Source organism: Coregonus lavaretus (assembly GCF_964263955.1).
Source record: "Coregonus lavaretus genome assembly, chromosome: 31".
Lineage (NCBI taxonomy): Eukaryota > Metazoa > Chordata > Actinopteri > Salmoniformes > Salmonidae > Coregonus > Coregonus lavaretus.
This window is the reverse complement of record NC_140018.1, coordinates 12,747,630-12,761,433: the sequence shown is the minus strand read 5'-3', so window position 1 is coordinate 12,761,433 and position 13,804 is coordinate 12,747,630. Positions and strand designations below refer to the sequence as shown.

General features: G+C 42.4%; 1 protein-coding gene across 1 annotated transcript in view; it reads left to right on the top strand.

Annotated features, from left to right (window-relative positions):
• The window catches only part of atad2b (ATPase family AAA domain containing 2B), a 117,959-nt gene that overhangs the window by 86,854 nt on the left and 17,301 nt on the right, over positions 1–13,804 (top strand). The window lies entirely within an intron of this gene.

The following is a 13,804-nucleotide window of genomic DNA, read 5'->3' as shown; positions in this document are numbered from 1 at the left end:
AAAAAAAAAAAAAAATGTTGCAGTGGAAAAACTATTGCGATACTGGTATCGTTCCGGCACAAATTATTTATTATTTGATCTCGTCGATGTAAAAGCGAATCTGCTCTATTCACGTCTAAAGGTTATTCAATCCAATACACTTCTACATCGCATCAACCAATGTCCAGAATAATACAGGCTGAGGGTAGGAGTGGTTGTGTGTGGTGTGTGTGTGTCTGTGATATTCTTTCAGTGAGTACAGACAGTAGGTAGCTCTTAATATTCCTGACGCCACATAAATCATGCATGCGTTGGTGCTTTTAATTATTACAAAGTGCTGTGCTATTCCAAGCAGAGGATCCCTACATCTCTTTCTCTCTTCTACCCACCGTCTGTGGCTGAGCGTTCATGCTCCAACAATTCCCATGTATTATTGAAGAGCTGCAGATGACAACTCATTTGCTGCCATTCTGTCTCACCTTTTCCATCTTAGACACACACAGTCTGACTGACCTTTCTCTCCTCTGGGAACAGACTTCATAGAGCTGACCTCACCACCAAGACTCCAGTGCTTTTAACTGGTCAGGACTGCAAAGTAGGGAGGTGTGTTTGTTGGTGTTTCATAATGCATGTGTTGGGAGGGGAGGGGAGGGGAGGGGAGGGGGGGGTGTGACATAATGGACTGTTGCGTCTGTAGAAAAATAAGGGGTCACTGCTTTTTGATTACTTTTCATCCTGCATCTCTACCTCTCACCACAGCGTAGGTGTGAGAACACATCTGACTGATTCTTGGTTTGTGTGGCTGTGTGTCGGTGTGTTTGCGAGCGAGCAGTGTAAAGGTTACTGTACTGTACTAGAAATCCACAGCATGGCTATGCCTAATCACTGTGCCAAGGAAGGTGACATTTATAAATGAATTCTGAAGGGCATATACAAATTGGTGATCAAAAAGCGGTCGCATCGCTGGAAACACAGCTATGAGAGGGGATTACATATACACACGCTAGAAAATAGCACTGAGCTGCTCCTTCTGAGTTTTCTCTCTCCTTTTGTCACTTTCTCTTGCTCTCCCTCTCTCCCTCCCTCCCTCCCTCCCACCTTTCTTTCTTTATTTTCTCTCTCCATCTCCCCCTCCATATCTCTCTCTCCCCATCTCTCCATCTCTCTTAGTCCTCCATCTCTGGTTCCATGCCTCCAGCAGAATAACAGTCAGTGCCATGCTTCAGAGAGACATGAAGGAGAGACTCTCACCCCTCTGTACCCTACTTCAACCCGCTGCAGGGGTAGGATTCTCCCTGATTCTGTGTGTGTGATTTCCTGGTTGACAGGAGGTAACAGTGCCAGTCACACCCCGCCTCAAACTCATCACTTTGCCAGCAGTCGCTCACCCCCGCTTGGCAAGGACCGAACATGGGCACCACAGGCCATAGATACTGGTTACTGTGGCACACCTGGCATACTGGTCTGGCATAGGACTCCCACTTCACTCCTCTCATCTCCCTCCTCCTCCTCCCTCTTTTCTCTTATTCTTCTCCCTCTACCCTGTTCTTCCTTTCCGTTGCCGCCTCCTATCTAATTTAATCCTAACTGCACTCCCTCTCCTGCTCTTCCTCACATCCTGAGTGGTGTGTAGCCTGGCTCAACTGCTAGGTTGGTGGTGCCATGGCTGGCATTGGGAGATAAGTGCTGATAGCGTTTGTACACACATTCACATATAAACACACACACATGTAGTGTGTTCCTGGCCTGGTAGATATTACAGCCATGCATTTATGGCTCACCTATAGAACTCAATTCACATTATAGAATAATGTTGACTATTATGCTTGTGTAGAATAACACATTAAATGCATGGGTGGGAAAAATTGACGGCCAAGGTAGCTTGCCATTGTATTATCCTGCTACGCAAACCTTATGTAAATAGAGAATTGTGACTGAGACCATATTCACTCAAATGCTGTAGTTTATATTGTATTGGCGTCTGTGTGAGATGGTCTGGAGTGTGTTGGTTAACTTATGGGCAATTCCATGGTAATGGAATGAGGCTGAGACTCAGATATTACACTTTGAAATGTATGTCAAACAAAAACCAATGATTGCAAAGTTAAACAAACCATACAACTCTATGCACTACTTGTAACTATTTCCACTGAACATTTTACAGAAACAAATTTAGTTAAAGGACGGTGCAGATGCAAAGTTTGGTAACAGAATGACCGTTTGTGCAGTCATTCTGTTACCAAACTTTGCATCTGCACGGTTGCATTCTGTTACATCCTGTTTCCGTGGAATTGCCGCTATACAGACAGAGCGGTGGCCTAAAGGATGTCAGTTCTTTTTATTGTACTGTACTCTGTTACCTTGGCAGGCTGTGGAATTCAAAGCAGAGTGTACACAACTGAGTTCTCTGATCTATTTTATTTATTCACACTGTTGCATTTATGTTTTTGTTGCCTTCTGCTCTTCAGTCTCCATCCACTGTGGAAGCTGGTTAAACTTAAATGCCCACACCAGTAGAAATCCACTTTTTCGAGCTGAAAGACGATGCCCAGAGCTTACCCATGTTGCACATCGATAAATAAGTCATTGTTTTAGTCAAAGTATGCTAAATCCGTGTGAATGCGGTGTCTTTTCCAATGATATGACATACAAAGTATTTTAAGCCTACGTTTAGTTTCAGGGCTGAGTTTTATTTAAATTTTACCACCCACCGGCATGGCATTGTCTATTAATCAGAAACAGCTGAAAAGTTATTCCTCTTCGTGACTGAGATGAGCCAAACAGCCCTGTGTCCACTTGGCTGCCTAATTATGATACAAATAAAAATAAGGGGTGCCAACTTTGCACCCCCACTTTTTCTTAACAGAAAATTATCATGATCCATTCGATAATTTGTACATTTTCACTTATTTTTTAGTTAGTCTGTGTAAAAAAAGATATCTGACAAGTCTTATAAATGGTAGTATTGCGTGATATGATAGTATTTTGCAAACCCTGTCGCACCAAGATCAATGGGTTTGCTTCACTACACGCACCCGCGAAATAAAATTCAATGAATTTATAGTTACAAAGTAACTTGCGGCGTGCATGAGCAAAGTCATTGTAGCCTGTCATTTCACTTCCCCTGTGAGAAACATAAGCACGGGCTGACTTGGCTTTGCTGTGCCGAAGCCTGCCAGCAGTCTACCGACGGTAGCACCGTGTCCATTACAATGTAGAAAAACGCATATTAGATATTTTTACATTTTAGTCATTTAGCAGACACTCTTATCCAGAGCGACTTACAGTTAGTGAGTGCATACATTTTCATACTTTTATCATACTGGCCCCCCGTGGGAAACGAACCCACAACCCTGGCGTTGCAAGCGCCATGCTCTACCAACTGAGCTAACTTTCAATAGTTATCCATATTACTGGAGCGTCATCTTATTCTTTCTAACTATTTTTATGGTGGACTCGCGGCCGCAATTTATGGAAGATGACAAAACTTTGGCGATAAGAATAGATGGCGAAGTCGAAGATAGGCCAGTGGTTTCCATCTGGCAAAGTTCTCCCTAAATCAATGCTTATGACAAATTCAGCTCCAGAACCAGCCATTAAGCCAGCTGGCTAATCATATACAGTGTATAAAAAAATAATAAACACAACCTATAACATTAGCTAACTAGATAAGGTTAGCATGCTAGCTAGCTAGCTACACTGACAGCTGTCCGTTCCCCATTTGTTGATGTTTATCAACTCCAGGTGGAAATTCCCACACCCAATTTGTGATCGTCATTCTTTGGAGGTGGAACTTCAACGTACATTTCATCTCTAGGACAGGAAATTACGTTGAAATAGTGGCGGTAACTTCCTCTGGGTAGGGGGGAGGTCCTTTTTTAAGGCTAAGACTCTTTCCTTCTCCCTCTTCCCCACTCTGTCTTGTCTACCCCTCTCTCTCTTTCACTCACTCTCTCTTTTTCTCAAACAGTCATAATGATCAGAAATTGAAACCTTCAGCAGCATTCCTCTATATTTTAGCAGACAACACAAACGCATCACATATTCACCCTACTCACTGGGACTTCATTAAAACACAAACCCATCACATATTCACCCTACTCTCTGGGACTTCATTAAAACACACTCCATTGGTTCCATGCCATTTTTGGATTGTTTTCTTTCACTCTGGTAAGACAAGGGATGGGGTCTGTGTATATTTGTAAACAACAGCTGGTGCACAAAATGTAATATTAAGGAAGTCTCAAGGTTTTGCTCGCCTGAGGTAGAGTATCTCATGATAAGCTGAAGACCACACTATTTTCTATTTTCCGTAGCTGTCTATTTACCACCACAAACCGATGCTGGCACTAAGACTGCACACTTTAATGCAGGGAAACTTAAATCCGTTCTACCCAATTTCTACCAGCATGTTAAATGTGCAACCAGAGGAAAATGACCACCTATACTCCACACACAGACGCGTACAAAGCTCTCCCTCGCCCTCCATTTGGCAAATCTGGCCATAATTATATCCTCCTGATTCCTGCTTATAAGCAAAAACTAAAGCAGGAAGCACCAGTGACTCAGTCAATAAAGAAGTGCTCAGATGATGCAGATGCTAAGCTACAGGACTGTTTTGCTAGCACAGAATGGAATATGTTCCGGGATTCTTCCGATGGCATTGAGGAGTACACCACATCAGTCACTGGCTTCATCAATAAGTGCATCGATGACGTCGTCCCCACAGTGACCGTACGTACATATCCCAACCAGAAGCCATGTAAGGGTAGAGCTGCCGCTTTCAAGGAGCGAGACTCTAACCCGGACGCTTATAAGAAATCCCACTATGCCCTCTGACGAACCATCAAACATGCAAAGAGTCAATACAGGACTAAGATTGAATCGTACTACACTGGCTCCGACGCTCGTCGGATGTGGCAGGGCTTGCAAACTATTACAGACTACAAAGGGAAGCACAGCCGCGAGCTGCCCAGTGACACAAGCCTACCAGACGAGCTAAATCACTTCTATGCTCGCTTCGAGGCAAGCAACACTGAAGCATGCATGAGAGCATCAGCTGTTCCGGATGACTATGTGATCACGCTCTCCGTAGCAGATGTGAGTAAGACTTTTAAGCAGGTCAACATTCACAAGGCCAGATTTACTAGGACACGTACTCCGAGCATGCGCTGACCAACTGGCAAGTGTCTTCACTAACATTTTCAACATGTCCCTGACTGAGTCTGTAATACCAACATGTTTCAAGCAGACCACCATAGTCCCTGTGCCCAAGAACACTAAGATAACCTGCCTAAATGACTACCGACCCGTAGCACTCACGTCTGTAGCCATGAAGTGCTTTGAAAGGCTGGTCATGGCTCACATCAACACCATTATCACAGAAACCCTAGACCCACTCCAATTTGAATACCGCTCCAACAGATCCACAGATGATGCAATATCTATTGCACTCCACACTGCCCTTTCCCACCTGGACAAGAGGAACACCTACGTGAGAATGCTATTCATTGACTACAGCTCAGCGTTCAACACCATAGTGCCCTCAAAGCTCATCACTAAGCTAAGGACGCTGGGACTAAACACCTCCCTCTGCAACTGGATCCTGGACTTCCTGACGGACCGCCCCCAGGTGGTAAGGGTAGGTAACAACACATCTGCCACGCTGATCCCCAACGCGGGGGCCCCTCAGAGGTGCGTGCTCAGTCCCTCCTGTACTCCCATTTCACCCATGACTGCATGGCCAGGCACGACTCCAACACCATCATTAAGTTTGCTGACGACACAACAGTGGTAGGCCTGATCACCGACAACAATGAGACAGCCTATATGGAGGAGATCAGAGACCTGGCCGTGTGGTGCCAGGATAACAACCTCTCCCTCAACGTGATCAAGACAAAGGAGATGATTGTGGACTACAGGAAATTAAAGAGGACTGAGCCACGCCCATCACTGGGGCCAAGCTTCCTGCCATCCAGGACCTCTATACCAGGCTGTGTTAGAGGAAGACCCTAAAAATGGTCAAAGACTCCAGCCACCCTAGTTATAGACTGTTCGCTCTGCTACCGCACGGCAAGCGGTACCGGAGCGCCAAGTCTAGGTCCAAAAGGCTTCTTAACAGCTTCTACCCCCAAGCCATAAGACTCCTGAACAGCTAATCATGGCTATCCAGACTATTTGCATTGTCCCCCCACCCCACCCCCTCTTTTACGCTGTTGCTACTCTCTTTATTATCTATGTATTGTCACTTTAACTTTACCCAGGTACATATTACCTCAATTACCTCGACTAACCTGTGCCCCCGCACATTGACTCTGTATCGGTACCCCCTGTATATAGCCTCCCTACTGTTATTTTATTTTACTGCTGCTCTAATTATTTTTTTATTTTAATTTTTTACTTAACACTTATTTTTCTTAACTGCATTGTTGGTTAAGGGCTTGTAAGTAAGCATTTCACTGTAAGGTCTACACCTGTTGTATTCGGCGCATGTGGCAAATAAAATTTGATTTGATTTTTAACAACGGCAAACAAAATTGTGATCAATCTAATTGTGTTCCAACCAATTCTTCCTGTTGTATTTGTTATCTGGCTTGAGTGTTAGGGATTTTTTTCTGGTGAAATATCCTTCATCTGCACAATCGTGTGGTTGCGTGTACATGCACAGGCACACACAACTCAGTGGCAGTAATTGCATGGCATTAGCTGCCTGGTGATGAGGCGGAGTGTGAGGACTTCTGTGATGTGTTGTGACAACTCAACCCACTCAACAACCTCTGACAAAATGGCCCTCCTGTCTAGAAATCCTACTCTCATTTAGCTGAAAATTCTGCATATAGGTTAGGTGGGTGTGAATTTTTGTAATCTTTTTTTCTTTCATTTGGAAGAAAATGTTGGATTTAGTTTGGCTGGCATCTGAGAATATATTATATTTGAAGGCTTCTCTCATTTTAAGTAAGAACAATAAATCTGTTTGGTATTTCAGCATCTCTTCGAGTTTCTATTTCCCTGGATATGTGGTTAGTTAGGTAACCTTGCCAAACAACTATTTAACGACATAAGGATTCATCTCTAATTCTCACTGAAGAACAATGTGTCTCCACATCTAGCAAATGGAAAGATGAGAAGAAGAAGGGGGGATGAAGAGAGCATGTGACAAGAGAACGGGTGTAGCGTGAGTGTTATGACATCTCCCTAGGGAGCTTCCTAGGGGGTAATGCAGTATGAAACACGATGAATCGATAGAAGCAGAAGCCTTTCGTCTGCGGTGATGTGACCAGTGTATTTATATAGCATGAAGATAAAGCTCCTAACTGGCAGTACTGAGGTAAATTATTTGTGGTAAATAATGTAAAAATTAGCTCCAGTGAGGACTGGCATGGTGTAGTTCTGTATTGATTCTTCAGGAGATTACCCAGCTGTGGCGTTAGATCACTCCAATGGACCTTGAAAATAATTTAATGGGCTGGCTATCGGGCTTAATGCACGTCTCAAACACACACTGTAGACCAGCATGTCTGACCTCACTACTTCTCAGCGCGCGCGCACACTGAGACACACACTAGGGTTGTGCGATTTTACGATTGCATCATCTATCAACGATGTTTGACAGCCATCGTCGATGGTGACGTGATGTCAAAACTATGGTTTAGCATATTTGAACTTGACAGCACCGTCAGAGTCGTCTTGCAGCGCACAACAGCACAGCGCAGTGAGCACAGAAGGTCCTATTCCCGAATTGCCATAGCATAAATGTTCTATACTTACAGTGCATTTGGAAAGTGTTCAGACCCCTTCCCTTTTTCCACGTTTTGTTATGTTACAGCCTTATTCTAAAATTGATTAAATAAATAAAAATCCTCATCAGTTTACACACAATATCCCATAATGACAAAGTGAAAACAGGTTTTTAGAAATGTTTGCAATTATTTACATAAGTAATCAGACCCTTTGCTATGAGACTTGATTGGAGTCCAACTGTGGTAAATTCAATTGATTGGACATGATTTGGAAAGGCACACACCTGTCTATATATGGTCACACAGTTGACAGTGCATGTCAGAGCAGAAACCAAGCGATGAGTTCGAAGGAAATGTCCGGAAAGCTCAGAGACAGGATTGTGTCGAGGCAGCAAAATTCTGCAACATTGAGGTCCCCAAGAACACAGTGGCCTCCATCATTCTTAAATGGAAGAATTTTGGAACCACCATGACTCTTCCTAGAGCTGGCCGCCCAGCCAAACTGAGCAATCTTGGGAGAAGGGCCTTAGTCAAGGAGGTGACCAAGAACCCGATGGTTACTCTGACAGAGCTCCAGAGTTCTTCTGTGGAGATTGGAGAAACTTCCAGAAGGACAACCATCTCTGCATCACTCCACCAATCAGGCCTTTGTGGTAGAGTGGCCAGACAGAAGCCACTCCTCAGTAAAAGGCACATGACAGCCCGCTTGGAGTTTGCCAAAAGGCACCTAAAGGACTCTGACCATGAGAAACAAGATTCTCTGGTCTGATGAAACCAAGATTGAACTCTTTGGCCTGACTAATCTGTACCCTGCACAATGACTCGGTACCTGTATGTGTATGTGTGTGTGTGTGTGTGTGTGTGTGTGTGTGTGTGTGTGTGTGTACATACACACACACAGTGGGGAGAACAAGTATTTGATACACTGCCAATTTTGCAGGTTTTCCTACTTACAAAGCATGTAGAGGTCTGTAATTTATCATAGGTACACTTCAACTGTGAGAGACGGAAACTAAAACAAAAATCCAGAAAATCACATTGTATGATTTTTAAGTAATTAATTTGCATTTTATTGCATGACATAAGTATTTGATCACCTACCAACCAGTAAGAATTCCGGCTCTCACAGACCTATTAGTTTTTCTTTAAGAAGCCCTCTTGTTCTCCACTCATTACCTGTATTAACTGCACCTGTTTGAACTCGTTACCTGTATAAAAGACACCTGTCCACACACTCAATCAAACAGACTCCAACCTCTCCAAAATGGCCAAGACCAGAGAGCTGTGTAAGGACATCAGGGATAAAATTGTAGACCTGCACAAGGCTGGGATGGGCTACAGGACAATAGGCAAGCAGCTTGGTGAGAAGGCAACAACTGTTGGCGCAATTATTAGAAAATGGAAGAAGTTCAAGATGACGGTCAATCACCCTCGGTCTGGGGCTCCATGCAAGATCTCACCTCGTGGGGCATCAATGATCATGAGGATGGTGAGGGGTCAGCCCAGAACTACACGGCAGGACCTGGTCAATGACCTGAAGAGAGCTGGGACCACAGTCTCAAAGAAAACCATTAGTAACACACTACATCGTCATGGATTAAAATCCTGCAGAGCACACAAGGTCCCCCTGTTCTCACAGTTGAAGTGTACCTATGATAAAAATTACAGACCTCTACATGCTTTGTAAGTAGGAAAACCTGCAAAATCGGCAGTGTATCAAATACTTGTTCTCCCCACTGTGTATGTATGTATATATATATATATATATATATATATATATATATATATATATATATATATATATATATATATATATATATATATATATATATATATATATATATATATATATATATATATATATAGCCTCGTTATTTTGTGTTACTTTCATTTTTCATTTTTACTTATTTAGTAAATATTTTCTTAACTGCATTGTTGGTTAAGGGATTGTAAGTAAGCATTTCACGGTAAGGTCTACACTTGTTGTATTCGGCATATGTGATAAATTTGATTTGATTGCCAAGCGTCAAGTCTGGAGGAAACCTTGCACAATCCCTATGGTGAAGCATGGTGGTGGCAGCATCATGCTGTGTGGATGTTTTTCAGCAACAGGGACTGGGAGACTAGTCAGGATCGAGGGAAAGATGAATGGAGCAAAGTACAGAGAGATCCTTGATGAAAACCTGCTCCAGAGCGCTCACGACCTCAGACTGGGGCGAAGGTTCACCTTCCAACAGGACAACGACCCTAAGCAGACAGCCAAGACAATGCAGGAATGGCTTCGGGACAAGTCTCTGAATGTCCTTGAGTGGCCCAGCCAGAGCCCGGACTTGAACCCGATCTACCATCTCTGGAGAGACCTGAAAATAGCTGTGCAGCGACGCTCCCCATCCAACCTGACAGAGCTTGAGAGGATCTGCAGAGAAGAATGGCCAAGCTTGTAGCGTCATACCCAAGAAGACGCAAGGCTGTAATCGCTGCCAAAGGTTCTTCAACAAAGTACTGAGGAAAGGGTCTGAATACCTATGTAAATATGATATTTCAGTTTTTAAATGTTTTTGCTTTGTCATTATGGGGTGTTGAGTGTAGATTGAGGGGGGAAAAACTATTTAATCAATTTAAGAATAAGGCTGTAACGTAACACAATGTGGAAAAGGTCAATGGGTCTGAGTACTTTCCGAATGCACTGTATGTGACTATTAACATAATACAAGAGAACAATGTAGATTGTAGAAAGAGCGGAGAGCACCAAACCAGCGCAAAATGTCAGATATGGCCTAGTGTGTTTTTTTCCCCTCTCCAATGTTGGATGATCATGGGACTTTTGCAGCGGACACTCCGGTATCTGGCTAATTGTTTTAAAATCTTAATTTCCCTTTTTCTCCCTCTCTTTCATGATCAACCATCATATTAATCTATAGGCCTAACGGTGTTCCATATCAGAAAGTTGTTTGCAAATAGCTTAAATGAAAACAAAGCATAGTACAAACGAGAGAGAGAACAATTGCAAGATGGTTATCGAATATTAAGTTTATCTAACCTCATGTTTCTGCTTTACTTGACCAAATTGTAGGCAAAATAGATTGTGCCGCCGGGAAATCCCTCCTTGCAAATCAAACAGCCAATAATATAGGCCTACATATAGGCTACTGTCAATACAAGTTACAGTAAACGTTACTTTGACAAGTTAAACTATTTATAATATTGTTTAAGTGTTTATTAATGTCCTTGAATTGTGCAACGGGCAATCGGGCATAAGCTCCCGCAGCAGCACTTTCAGTAAGCGGGAACAAAAAATAAATGAATGATGAGTCAGTGTCGGAGTTGTCTCACAAACAACTTTATTTTGAATAGCTTACAAATTGTGGATTTACAGTTCAAGTCGGAAGTTTACATACTTAGGTTGGAGTCATTAAAACTAATTTTTCAACCACTCCACAAGTATCTTGTTAACAAACTATAGTTTTGGCAAGTCGGTTAGGACATCTACTTTGTGCATGACACAAGTAATTTTTCCAACAATTGTTTATAGACAGATTATTTCACTTATAATTCACTGTATCACAATTCCAGTGGGTCAGAAGTTTACATACACTAAGTTGACTGTGCCTTTAAACAGCTAGGAAAATTCCAGAAAATGATGTCATGGCTTTAGAAGCTTCTGATAGGCTAATTTACATAATTTGAGTCAATTGGAGGTGTACCTGTGGATGTATTTCAAGGCCTACCTTCAAACTCAGTGCCTCTTTGCTTGACATCATGGGAAAATCAAAAGAAATCAGCCAAGACATCAGACATTTTTTTGTAGACCTCCACAAGTCTGGTTCATCCTTGGGAGCAATTTCCAAACGCCTGAAGGTACTGCATTCATCTGTACAAACAATCGTACGCAAGTATAAACACCATGGAACCACGCAGCCGTCATACCACTCAGGAAGGAGACGCGTTCTGTCTCCTAGAGATGAACGTACTTTGGTGCGAAAAGTGCAAATCAATCCCAGAACAACAGCAAAGGACCTTGTGAAGATGCTGGAGGAAACGGGTACAAAAGTATCTATATCCACAGTAGAACGAGTCCTATATCGACATAACCTGAAAGTCCGCTCAGCAAGGAAGAAGCCACTGCTCCAAAACCGCCATAAAAAAGCCAGATTACGGTTTGCAACTGCACATGGGGACAATGATAATACTTTTTGGAGAAATGTCCTCTGGTCTGATGAAACAAAAATAGAACTGTTTGGCCATAATGACCATCGTTATGTTTGGAGGAAAAAGGGGGTGGCTTGCAAGCCGAAGAACTCCATCCCAACTGTGAAGCACGGGGGTGGCAGCATCATGCGGTGGGGGTGCTTTGCTGCAGGAGGGACTGGTGCACTTCACAAAATAGATGGCATCATGAGGAAGGAAAATTATGTGGATATATTGAAGCAATATCTCAAGCTCAAGCTTGGTCGCAAATGGGTCTTCCAAATGGACAATGACCCCAAGCATACATCCAAAGTTGTGGCAAAATGGCTTAAGGACAACAAAGTCAAGGTATTGGAGTGGCCATCACAAAGCCCTGACCTCAATCCTATAGAACATTTGTGGCCAGAACTGAAAAAGCGTGTGTGTGCAAGGAGGCCTACAAACCTGACTCGGTTACACCAGCTCTGTCAGGAGGAATGGGCCAAAATTACCCCAACATATTGTGGGAAGCTTGTGGAAGGCTACCCGAAACGTTTTACCCAAGATAAACAATTTAAAGGCAACGCTACCAAATACTAATTGAGTATTCTGACCCACTGGGAATGTGATGAAAGAAATAAAAGCTGAAATAAATAATTATCTCTACTATTATTCTGACATTTCACATTCTTAAAATAAAGTGGTGATCCTAACTGTCCTAAGGAAGGGAATCTTTACTAGGATTAAATGTCAGGAATTGTGAACAACTGAGTTTAAATGTATTTGGCTAAGGTGTATATAAAAGTCAACAACAATCAGATAAAACAAATGATTATTTAGTCTATAACATCCTTTATAACACTTGAATGAACATTGGCTTAGGGTAAAAACAAATAGGCTTATTATCCTTTAGGCTATGCTTTTTGCCTATCAATCCCACCAAGTAAGTATAGTTACTAAGGCAGGCCATAGTATAGTTACTAAGGCAGGCCATAGTATAGTTACTAAGGCAAGCCATAGTATAGTTACTAAGGCAGGCCATAGTATAGTTACTAAGGCAGGCCATAGTATAGTTACTAAGGCAGGCCATAGTATAGTTACTAAGGCAGGCCATAGTATAGTTACTAAGGCAGGCCATAGTATAGTTACTAAGGCAGGCCATAGTATAGTTACTAAGGCAGGCCAGAGTATAGTTACTAAGGCAGGCCATAGTATAGTTACTAAGGCAGGCCAGAGTATAGTTACTAAGGCAGGCCAGAGTATAGTTACTAAGGCAGGCCATAGTATAGTTACTAAGGCAGGCTATAGTATAGTTACTAAGGCAGGCCATAGTATAGTTTACTAAGGCAGGCCATAGTATAGTTACTAAGGCAGGCCATAGTATAGTTTACTAAGGCAGGCTATAGTATAGTTACTAAGTGAAATCCCTTCACTTCCTCTTTTTTTTTCCAGCCTGAAACTTTGGGAAAGTAGCCTAATGGAATAAATAATTGCATATGCGCTTACCCAGATGATCATGATGAAATAACAGTAGCCTAAACTTGATACGGACATATTTGTTTTTAAAGGTAGACTAATATAACTGAAATCTGAGTATTTTTATGGACAAGAGAAACATAGCCCTACCAATTTAAAAATAATTTTGTAGCCTAGACTAGATAAAAAATAACTAGGCCTAACACTGTTTTGAACAATGATTTAATGAGATTGTTTCTAGCTTTTGTAACAATTTAAATAAGAAGAAAGACATGTATGCACCAAATCACAGTTCAAATCACAGTTCTTCCCGCCAATTGACCCTAAAGTTTCACTGTGTCAAGCTCTATTATACCCTATGACACGTTTACTGCACTTTCTCAGATGGGAGACTCTTACTCCCACTGTACTAACTCAGTTTCTTTATCCCCCTTTCCCACCAT